Source organism: Bombus bifarius, unplaced genomic scaffold, assembly GCF_011952205.1.
Source record: "Bombus bifarius isolate JDL3187 unplaced genomic scaffold, Bbif_JDL3187 scf7180000008521, whole genome shotgun sequence".
NCBI classification, from domain to species: domain Eukaryota; kingdom Metazoa; phylum Arthropoda; class Insecta; order Hymenoptera; family Apidae; genus Bombus; species Bombus bifarius.
The window spans coordinates 21,205-34,078 of NW_022884705.1; the positions used below are offsets into that span (position 1 = coordinate 21,205).

General features: G+C 35.5%; 2 pseudogenes; one reads left to right on the forward strand and one right to left on the reverse strand.

Annotated features, from left to right (window-relative positions):
* Window positions 1–849: 849 nt before the first annotated feature.
* Window positions 850–2,012, reverse strand: LOC117213206 (annotated as a pseudogene).
* A 6,471-nt stretch (window positions 2,013–8,483) lies between these two features.
* Window positions 8,484–10,767, forward strand: LOC117213207 (annotated as a pseudogene).
* Window positions 10,768–12,874: the final 2,107 nt, after the last annotated feature.

The following is a 12,874-nucleotide window of genomic DNA, read 5'->3' on the forward strand; positions in this document are numbered from 1 at the left end:
TCGAGTCATCGAGACAGTCAGTCAAGCGAAAAAGTATAACAAATCAGTCTAAAGAATCAGCATAACAATTAGTATCAGTACCGCAGTATCGCGCAATCTCATAACGAATATCATCAAGCGAGCAACGCGTTATTATTAACTTTGTATTCTACATTTTAACATATCTATAAATATAGTTGATTGAATTAACACGTCTCGTTATTATTTCAACCAACAACATGTCTCACCGTCCACCACAAGTATTTTGCGCATCTTCGTCTGAATGACATTTGGATTTACTGTTGTTAATATTGTATGGAGAAAATGTGTTACAAAGGTGACTGTAGAATTCCTCAGCTTGTTCTTCCTTGCTATTGGTCCATGTGTTGTCTGTTTTCCTGATTGCTGGCATTAGTTTTACTGGCTTCTTCATTTTGTTCGTGGTTTTCCACAGAGACTAGTTGACATTCTCGTACGCAGAGAGTGTCACTATGAATTTTGATAATTTGTTATTATTATGATCTTTTATTTTACTTTTCATTTCTTTTTTGTTTTTGTATTTGTTTTGTATTTGTTTTTTGTTTTTACGTGTTCTATGTTTTTGCCATTTTGCTTTCTATGCTACATTTAAACTATTACACTTATTAGAATCATACTTAAAGCAAGGTTTATTAGCATAAAATTTTCTCGAGAAATATTATGGAATTGAAATAAATATTATATTGTATCGCTATTTTTCTAAACTAATAACATATTGAAATCTTCTACATTTGTTTGCTCTTACATTGTGCACGTCACTTAAATAATCTGAATCTTTTGAGATACTCTAACAATCGAATTACATTAGTTGAAAGAAATTCGTAATAAATATTACTTAAAAGGACAAGCGTTACTCGTGCAATTGTAAACTTTAGCTTCACGATCACGATGTAGCGTGACATACTATGCAGTACGTTAGCATCAAAAAAATCAAAAGATTAACTACACTTTCTAAAATGTGGGGAGTGTTGAACATTTATCATTAAAAAAGATTTATGAAAATACCTGTTATTGCAGAAATATTCTCTAGCCAATCAGGGCATGGTTCTTCTAAAGAGGCACCAATTATGCTTGGCCGCACTATCGCAATTGGCAGATCTTTGCACTCGCTTGCTACAATGTACATTCTTACTGAATGCATATGTGTTTGGGCAAGTTTTTAAAATCTTTTTCTTCTATTTGGTTGATAGACATTTTGTCAAATTTGTCACACATATCGATCACCTCCGAAGGCTTCAAACTCGTGCTGCAAAATTAACAATAAGTGAACATATTCTTCACGCTATAATTACAAATATTATGGTCGTAAACCATAGAACAACGTCTGCGTATAACTTATTCTTACGTATAAACTTTTTCCCCGATCTCATGTAAATTCGCACTACTATAAGCTGTGCTAACGTGGGCAAAGCTAACTGGATGCCTTAGTTCGTTCCAAAGTTCTATGACACGAGCAGTACCGTTTGTATTCACATTAATAGCCACATGTAACTGCTCATTGAATCTAACAGTGGCCGCCGCGTAGAGTACTATATTTACATTCTCTAATAGCAGATTTCCATGTTCTCGCGAAAGACATAAATCTGGCGGACTCGCGTCACCTTTCACGGGGTAAACTTTACTCAAAACTCAGGGGTGCTTACTTTGATGTCATCGTCATTATGAAAACGAAAATTCCAGAAATGAGAGTTAATCAATTTGAGTGCTGACAAGCTTAAATATTGAACGGAACATGGATAATAATTACGAACGGGATCATTTATGAGCTTCGTAGATCGTTTCATCGCTTCGTTCGCTTTTAGACGAGTTAGTATAAAGATGGCAGCGATGCGTGGACACGCGTCCATCAGTTTTTCCAGAAGACCTATTTCGCCGGTGTCGGTTGCACCAGTCAGACGAATCCCACTTCCTGTGTAGAATTTCTTGAGAGTATTTGTCTAATTCAAGTCTTTATAGATCCTATTTTTATTCGCTTCTTTATTGATTGTATCCATGTTTCAGAATCTTCACTCTGTTAGTCCCAATAGTTGCCACTGAATTATCAAATAGTGTATTTTTGTCCAGTCGCGGGGAGACTCGATCGCGAGAAAGCGCATTAACGGAAATCGTAAATTTCCATTACGATTATAAGAATCGACGCTACGAACAGATCGATCCTCTTATTTCTTTTGGGATAATAGAAGTGATTGATGTGATATAACACTGCAATTAACAGGTTATAAATTCTATATTTCCAACAACTTAATACAATGAAGAGTTACGCCGTTACGTGTGATATAAATGTCGTAGACGATTGTTTGACGGATGAAGACCTAATAGAGAGACTGATCTGTAGGTGAGATCAAGTCTTAGGCGCTGGCAGCTCAGCGCCCCCGGGCCGCAAAGCAGTCCGGTAGGGCATCCGGTATGATGGGCGAGGGGGGGGGGGCGGTGTATCGCTCACACCGGTTCCCGGGCCCCTCTCGATCGCAGCCGGGACGGTCATCGTGGAGATTTTAGTCGGTTGGAGTCCGGCACTACCACACCGCTTTTCCCCAGGAGCGACCTGGTGTTCGTGCGGATTTCCTCTACGTTAACAAAAAAAAAAAAAAAAGAAGGTGAGATCAAGTACGAGTAGATATGTCGATGTTGCTCGAGTGTAGACTGAACTAATGTCGTAGAAACAGTTGAGTTGACTCTCCTAGTCGTAGAAGGAGAAGTTGACTTTCCTAATGTAGTAGAAAAAGTTGAGTTGAACCTCCTGATGTCGTAGAAGAATGATGTCGAGAATATTTATTTTATTTTTTATTTAAAGATGTTTATTAAACCCAAGATACAGATTTTTAAATACCTTTTGGTGTTCACAATAAACGGTGAATTTTTGTAGTGATGTTTTAGGCAAAAATACCGATACGCAACGGTACGACGTAGCCATGCTATAATATGTGTCGGCGCTTTACATTTTTCGTGTTTAATATGATTTTTAGGTTTAAACTCCTGGGGGAGCGGAGCTTCTATGTGATTTTGTTTTTGTTTGTTTTTTTCTATCCTGAAAACTTGGTTGCAAAACAGGACGTTTCGGTAGCTTGCTTTTTGGGTGCTGTGTAATGATGTCGAGAATACTTAATTCGTATGTGATTTTTCTGTGGCCACCCGCGAACGGGACGATTGCGGTGCGTATGTGAAATCTGTATATCAATGTTTATATGTGCTCTTATTTATTAATTATTTATCGAAGCAAAAGGACTCATATTTGTGATACGGCGTTACAGATTTCAATAAATAAAAAGTTTAATCTATAATCGATAATTTTTCTTAGAAAACATCACGCAGGATGGATTGCGACTTCGAATGTCACAATCTCCTTTGCTACGACTTGTATAAGGTAAGCTGGCGCTCATGATTTGTTCGATTTCGTTCGTTGAGGTCTCGCGCTCCACACGAGCCGTGACGTATTACGCCGTAACTCGCGATTAGCACGAGCCACAACTCTAGGTATATGGAATTAAAAACAGAAATCTTAAAGGAAATAAGAGATACGACGCGTTCAAATACTTAAATATCGCAATAAATCAATAACCCAAGACACAACATTATTATTGAACAAATTTAAAATATAAGAATGTCGAAATAGAAACAAGAAACAACGAGGCGTCCACTGACATGTACCGCCTTGCACGCGCTCTCCCCATAACAATAAACCATACAATAGGCAGATAATGAAAGATGAGTTGCTATGACCTTTTCACACAGCATCAACAGCGACAAACAACTAGCACGCGCCAAAGAATCAAGTACCGGTATAAGCAAGGTAACTACGTGTTTAGCAGAGTACAGCTAGTAAAGGAAAGAGGGAAGCTTAAATAATACTTCCAGGAAAACCACATCAGCTGCAACCTTAATATTTCTGGAAGGATACAAGCAGAACCAAAGTATGCAGCGCTCGCAGTAATAATCACGTACCAAAACTCCGTGCTAGTATTGACTAATCACGTAACAATTAGCCCATGATAGTCTTATTGTAAGTAAGTGTAGCTACTTAGAGACAGTAGTCAGCGAGTTAAAAATTTGTCAAGACTTCAGTTATCAAGACTACAATTATTCAGTTCAGTTACACAGTTCCGTAAGAGTCACTCGGTTAAAAATTTGTTAAGGGTTGAGCCATTAAGTAAGCAAGAGTCAGTCAAGTTGAGTACAGCAATGGTCGACAGTTAATATGAAGTTCAGAAGATCAGTACTCTTTGCGAACCTGTGAATTGTTTTACTATAGTCTTTGAGTAAGGAAGTCAGGAAGTAAAACGAAGCATTAAAAATAAAACCAATCGTCAACGATTAATATAGTTAATCATCTAACAACTACACTATCTTCGTACGATAGTCCAAGAGTGCGATCGACAACACATATAAGCAAGGTGAGAAGCTAAACATTGTAACACTTTTTTTGCGATTTCGGTCTTGCACCACATTTACTAGAGTAATATTATTTATTAACTATTATTGCCAACAATCAAGATGATATTGAGAATTACTATATTTTCCAAGAAAACTTTAATCCTCTCCGTGCTATTACTCTTGCATATAACGGCGAAGCTGATTTTGAAATTTTATTTATCAATTCTATTGATACGCTAGTTAACGGTAGCTATACGGTTATATTAACGAATCAAAACATCAAGGATACAGCACTTTAGAATCTAAAAATAGTGTTGTGTTGAATTGGACACAACAAATTTCCAAATTTATTCTACTCAGTTGTCGTAAACATATCAGGAACACGACATATTGATATATTCAAAATAATGCCGCGCTGTAGAAAGGTACGACAAGTTTCTGCAACTATTCCACAACATCGTCTGTCTTGTTTCAAAAATTAACGAACGAAATTCGAAATAATCGAAACAATTTATTTCTGGAGTCGGTAACTACCGTTTTGATTTAGATATAATTCGAGGAACAGCAGATTCGACATGTAGAATTACACATAACTTACACATAGAATTACACATGAGAGAACTTTCGTTTAATGGTCGGTTCTCAAGCTTTGTAAAATTATTCATTCTTGGTTGAATGTTTTGTGTGGGTGGAATTTTGTTATTCATGTTACTTGTAATCGTGAAGCGGTTACCTACTGGACGCGACTTCTGGTTACGATAAAATGGCGGAGCGGTTGTTTGTCGTGTCATCCGTCTGCGGGCGTTGTTTTCGCGAAAGTATCTTTTGCTTTGCTTTTTTCATTCACGTCCATTGCTTTTTTTCTGCGTCGATGATGTTTGGGGGGGGGGGATTAGCCAATAGCACTTGTCCTATTTTTGAACGAAGGCCTCTTACATAGTCAGTCACAGAGCGCACGTATAGTCGATCGTTCATCGCTCGTCGAGTTAGTTCGTCTTTATATTCATTGCTAATGCTGTATTGAAGTTTGTTAAAAGCACGTCGAAATCTAATGTTATAATTTTGCACGCTTTCGGTTAATCCTTCCCTTTTTCTCTTAATTGATCTTGGTGTTCTCTTACTGATGCTTGAGTAGCTACGTTACGTCTTAATGCTTCGTACAGAGTTTCGAATTCGTTAATGTGGATATTGCGAATTGCCATTTTCCTAGAATTTTCTCTATTTTGATCATTTCTAATAATAACGTTTGTTCGCTACACATCATTCTCATTTCTTTTATTTCACGAATAAAATCTTCTACACCTATATCATCTTTTTCGTTTAGTATCGGAATACATTTTAATGCAATTTCAGCGTTTAGATTTCCAAAGTTTGCAGTTATTGGATTGGACGGTTGGATGTATGTTGATGGTCTTTGTGACATAGGTGGAGATGGATTAGTATCGTGTTTTAATACTGATATGTCATCGTTAGTCATCACAGAACCGAATCCACTTGATTTTACGTCTATTTGTGATAGTTTAACACGAGAGAGGTTTCTACCTAATATTTCTATTTCGTCAACGCGTTTTGTATTTTATTCGTTGGCTAATCTTAATGCATTTTTTATTACGTTAAATTGTTGTCGAAATTTTTCGTTCTGTCTCTGCACTAAGTCTAAAATTGCACTGGTAGAGTACAAGTTTACGACTAGACCGTTACCGAAAGACTGAACCCTCGATCAAGACCTTTCTAGATGTTCGTTTATCGTATGCCTACGTGCCGAAATCATAATCCTTTGTTTTGTGAGTTGGAGTCGTATGCAAGGCGGTTCAAGTTTTCTGAGTCGGTTGGAGATATTTGTTGACGTTACAAGAGACACGGTCTATGGTGAGCCTCGTGGCGTAACACATATTCAAAGCACTCTGTCAGGTTGCTGTTTTGCTATCAATCCAACAGCTGCAGAGCAATTACTAAATACACATAAATGAAATTTGTAAACAATAAATTACAATTACAATAGTTAACAATGAACTTTTGCAATAAAAAATAATTTACAAAACGTACTTGCAAAACACTTTTCTAATGGGACGAACGGGAGAGCATTCTCTTTACGATTCCAAAAGTTCCGTTTGGTCAAGTCATTTCCAAGAAACAGGCCGACATACATAAAGAAAAAGGTAAAATACTGTCATATTGAGGTACCTTTTTTCTTTTCTGGAGCTGGTATAAAAATAGAAACTATTTCAAACTTTTTACTGAATTTTTATGAATACAATAAAAGTTATTTTTCTCTTTTCGACGCATTTAAAAGTCTTTAATATTTTTCTTGGGAAAAATCAGAATTCAGATCTTCTTTTTATACAATTTCTATAGTATGCTTGAAGTATAGTAAGAATGAAAGGTAGTATATACAATATAGTTATATATAGTTATACAGGTATATATTATGTAAATCATGTTGCTCAAGCTTTGCCTATATTAATTCATTAACTTTCTTGATCCTATTGACGAAGTAAATGCAAATACATATGTAAATAAGATAACTGAGATGGGAGTATCAGATCAATGTACATATCTTATCTCACATTATGATCATGTGACATAATAGTTTCAAATCTTTTACGAGTAACGATCGCCAAATAATAACAGTTTAGACTGAATGCGGTGCTCTCAAGGCCCATGATAATACGCATAGCAATTAGCAGTCCTTGCAAGTATTTATATTTCTTTATCTTTATAATCGGACAAAGATAAAAAAGTCACTGTGGAAACTCGAAACTGGCTTCATTTGTCTGTTATCATATCGTTAATTTTCCTAAACACTTAGCCAACAGTGCGCGCCAGAGCGAGCTATACGTTTCCACCGCGCATTTTCCGCGCAAATTCGAGGATTAATATTCACTATTTAAAAAAGAAAGAAGTCTAAAAATTATTTAAATGGTTAAGTATATTTTGCGGTAATGATTTTATTTAACAATTTCACATATTTTTTATACAAAAAATCAAATTAAAAGTATGTAATAAAGGTATAAAAAAATATAGGTAAAATTAAAAACATCAAAGATGACTAAAGATAAATAGCACGACTTGAAGGTGAAGTTAAAAATTTATAATCCATTTTAATATTCTTTTACAATGTGGTACCGTTCGATTATAACTTTATTTAGTCATAACTGATAGTTTAACTTTTGGATTAATTTTAACACTACTAAATTGGTATGTTTTATTATATACCGTACTTTTTAAAAGCAGACAAAGTAGTGCAATTAATTGGGAACCATCCCAGGTAAACAATAACTGATAATAACAATAAAGGAAAAGAAGAAACGATGTTTTTCACAGAGGGCAGATCTGCCAATTCCGTTGGCTAAGTGTGATAAACGGTTGCATGAGATTCTATTTTCTCTACTCGTTAAATTACAGTTACTATCACTTATATGCGACAAAAGAAAACGAATTTTTGTTGGTTCTTTGAGGCTACAAAATTTTGTGTTAAGTGGTGTGCGGTCTCTGACAATCACACCGTGGCTAGATCCCTTAAACAATGTCCCTATGTTCTATTATTTATTCTTTGACATTATGCCATCGACATCTCATGGTTGAGTGATTTCGATTCGCCTGCTATCGACTTAGTTCAAGCGTCCTATCGAGGTCCTTACTGAGTCTTCGTCTCACTCAGAAATTAACGTAAGACTCAATAGCCGCGGGTTATTTGCCTTTGTAACCGTACGAAGTTGCGTTGAAGCTATCAAGTGTGTACGTTGCGGAGAAACAGGTACGACATAGTGCAACATGTTGTATATCAATAGGTTCACTGAAAATTATTTCACGGTAGTGTTATTGCACTACTCTGGCTCAACCCATAACCCATTCAATTCTCCTTCTAATTTACACAATATTAAATCTGATTACGCTGACGCTGACGCTAATTCACATGGATTGAAGTTTTGTCTGATATGCGAGCGGTTCGAACACGATGAGACTTTCACATATCTTTTGCATTACATGATCGGAATTTTGAAATTTTCGCATAAACATTATCCGCAAAAATATTTTCGTAAAACGTTTTAAAAAGACTATTTTGTAGCTACAAAAAATGATGATGATGAACGATGTCTGAATTATGGCATGAAAATAAATTTCAAGATGAAGTTCCAACAGACGTCCCTTTTCCGTAAAACGTAACAGGTATTTAACCAAATTTATGATTATTGTTATCAAATATTTCATGCTATCACTCGTAAATATATAAATATATGTAAATATATTGTCGTATTTATTCATTCAAATTATTATTCAATTTAAATCACAGATTTCTTTTATTTCTAATAATATGTATAATTTATCTTAGGAAATAATCCGTAAATTTCTGTAGCAGGAAATTTCAGTGAAGAACGCTGTTCTTTATGGTTTGTAGTGACTACAAGAATTTCAAAGTGATTTCCAGTCCATTCATATTCTTGTTTTATTAATATCACTTTTGAAGATAGATATGTAATACTACAAGCTCCTCACCCAACTGTAGTTGAAGAATAGTAAAATTGATGCTTATCTTTCGAAGTTCGTGTGTATTCTAATGTCTTTATTTTAATTTGTTTAGGCGGAAGGTGTTCGAAAGTTCCCGAGTCGGTTCATCGTTTAATACCCGGAGACATAGATGTCATTGCCGCAATGGATGATTCTTTAACAATCGGCCCCGGAGCTACTTCAATTTATACGTTATATTTATACATGAACATTGAAAATAGAGGCATAGAAGGCAAGTCAAGGAACTTGGCGACAGTGTCTGACTCTCCCTAATGTTCTTAAAGGTTCTACATTTCTTATATCTACATTGTTTTGATTTGTGTTATTGCTATGAATGCAAGTACTTCTTTCATAGATGAATTTTCCTATATACAGGAATTCAATCCTAAATTAGTAGGTTATTCGCTTGGGGACGCTATAAGTACTGATTCAGCTGCGCAGTTAAACGTCGCCGAAAGTGGAGTTGTATCTAAAGATATGACTTTCATGACGACATATCTGGTCAATAAAATAAAGGATGCGCCGAGGAGAGATATAAACAAACATTGGAAAATTCGTATGTTCGTAATTAACAAACAAAGTTATTATATATGTCGGAGTAACGCTGGGAGCAAGGTTGCGGGCGTCAGATGATTCTTCACGGGACGCAGCCATTAATGTAGTATAACACAGGTGTAGTTTATTACAATAATGGAATTGGTTACAGTTCAGACAATTAATCGATGACGAGTACGAACATAATACACGGTTCGAATAACTTTCTCGATAACTCAATCAGCAATTCATCCAACAACTAACTAACTAACTAACTCGTAATCCAAATGAAACTGCCCTTATATACTCCTGTCCCCACTTCTCGGGTCAATCTTTGTTTTTAAGGAGAGCCATATAATCATTCCATACCTCTGTCAGGTACACGTCCCTCCCGTGACCGTAGCTACGTCTAGTGACCCGCTATGTCACCTTAAACCCGAACCTATCGTCATAAAACCAGGTTGGAACATTAAAACTATTTCTTATTTTTTTTATTGCTTAAATGTAACTATAGTAAAAGTCTGTACTAGGGTATTGGGGGTTTTCCCAACATTCCAGACGGGAAATCCCGCTGTCCTTCCTTCTCCGACATATTATATATAATACATATTTAATTTCACATAATAACACTGTATGGGAGGTGGTGTTCTAATATGCATATATTCATTGAAATTAACAAAAGATTAATAGAAAATAAATTCACATAAAATCTAAATTGTTTACCATTTATGTTCAAATATTAAAATAAAAATTACCGAAGGCCTTTATATGTTCATTAATAAGGAATGAATGTCATAATGAAATTATTGGCATTATAATTCGAGAAGTATTTCGCTGCCGTTCTGGTGAACTATTTTTAAGTGTTGATTACATTACCATTTATTTACTAAAAACACACTTCAAATGTAATTAAAAATTATAACTACAATTAAAAATGATTGGATGCAAGTATGAAATTGTACAAATTCTTTCCTTTTTGACAAAATTTATAATTTCATTTATTGTTTAATCGTTTATACAATAGAATATACGTTTTTATGTTTTCCGGTTGATCTCGTTGATGATTGGGGCTAATGATTTTTGCATTAATACTCTATGTTAAATGATCACAAGATAGATTTAATTCATACTCCTAGAATATTAAGAAACAATTTACCAAGAACTTTCGTTGCTCTTATACCACCACGTCACTTAAAGAGACTCGTTGCTGCACACGAAAGAAGAGAATAATTGCCGTGCTATTTGTCATCCATGATTCAATGTTCATGTATTTTTCCTTTAGAATTTAAAGATCAAATAGCGGAATATTCTAATATAATTGAGAGGTTTCTATAAGTTACTGAATTTAAGAATTATTCTCAATATTTTGTGCTTAAATAGGTAATTAATTAAGGATTTTGTTATATCATACTTTATATTTAATCTTAATGATTGTGGATAAAACGGGCTGCCCTCCTGATTTTAGGAAAGTTAAGTATGTTGTGAAACTCAATATTTTTCCTATATATATGAGTGGTAAACTCACTAAGTTTCCGAAACATTTATAGAAAATTGCCATTACTACAATATTAAATCTGGCCTATAAGACAACGCATGCGTCAGCATGGTGTGACCACTCATCTACTGTTGTTGTGTGTGTATAACACATAGCTGCGACCTGCGAACTATCTCTATAACGGGCGAACTGTTTAATACTGACTTCGTTTTTTTTCCTTTTTTTACTAACCCAAAACTAGCTGAAAAATGTAAAAAAATCTTTTGAACGCACAAGTCTTACACATATTGGTGGGTGTTAAAAACTACATAAAGCCGAACCCTGTTCCTGAAAAATAATAATACTGATCAATCCGGACATCGCACCTTGAGGAGGCTGATGCCATCGGACTTTAATGACGGCCGAATTGAAAGAATAATCTAAATTCAATATGAATACACTGTTGAACACGTATCTAGTTTTACAATCTTCAATAACTGAGTCTTATGCATGTTTCTGAGCTAAATACGAATCTAAAAACCATTTTTTTGCTGAACTCGCAGAATTTGAATAACTCAATTTTGAGAAAAAATGTGAGAAAAATTCAAATTCTTAACTTCGCAGATATTTTGTGCTATTATAGTAGCAGCGATCAAGTTGCATTTTGGACAAAAAATTCTGTGGACTCTCTTGAATAAAATGATATATATTGTTATTGATAATAAATATTTAAATGTGTATAGATAATGATTTAAGGACGATTAGAACGCTTTTTGGTTAGATTTGCCAATTTATTTCAAAAATTAAAGGTGTAGAAAATATAACACTGAGAATATATAACACCAGTACGCGATAGAACAGACACCTTTGCTAAGCAAACATCGAAAAAGCTGGAAAATCATGTTTTGTTTTCAATGTAAATGCTAGACGGTATGACAAAACGGTCACTTTGGAGACACAAGAAATCATGAAATTGACAGATCGCCGGTGTCTCCTCGCGGCGTAGTTCAAACGTTTCACAAATGAGGTAAAAAGGAATTTGTACTTTAGATATGGTAGTAAAATTTATTGTACGAATCCAACAGAGTGTCGGTTCAGAGTGTTATAACAAAAGAGGTATCGAGCGCTAATTTGGTAGGGTTTTTATAGTATTCCGTTACTATCTGGTTATTATTTCGATAGGTGTGGCATGCAGGAGTTCTTGTCTACCCTGTTACTGCTTCTGAGCGCGTGACAACGGTAATGGCACTTAATGTTGGCGAGTGCCTCGCCTGCCGCTCTGCAGAATGGAACCGCTAAACGCGCGAGGCCATTAGCCTGCGACATTGAGTGCCATTTTCGTCGTTACGTGTTTTGACAAACTTCTCCGCTTTTTCACGAGTTCATCCGTTCTGTAGATCATTTCACGCCAGCTATGATGTGTTTATAGAAACAGCAGATAAGCGATGGCATCACGCTGATGCTGTCACGTAAAAAATCGAAGATGAAAATAAGAAAAAGAGATTTTATTTACTAACACCTTGATTACACTAATGACAGTTTAGTTCCGAGCTCCAGCAGTGACTTTCCAAGACCGGAGCTCTTACAACTTGGTCGCATACCCACACAAGTGGTTATCTTATGAAGTAGGGATGGTCTGTCGGGTCTGGATTCTGGACCTCCTGCTGTCGCGTGGACTCCTTTGCCATCTGGTGGGTCTCCGTCTTCAGCCCATCGGTTTTGAAGTGTACTGGTCGTGACAACTTTATTGAAAACAGTTATTAGAGAACGATATAGATTCATCACTATTGAATTCAATTCACATTAAGATCTTAGTGACGACTCAACTTTGGATGAAAAGACACTGATAAATATTTAATATATTTGTAAACGTATATTATGAATGCGTATTCGAACCACCAGTTCGTATTTCTATAACACATATTTAACGATGTGACCGATACTGCATCGATGCTATCGATATCTATC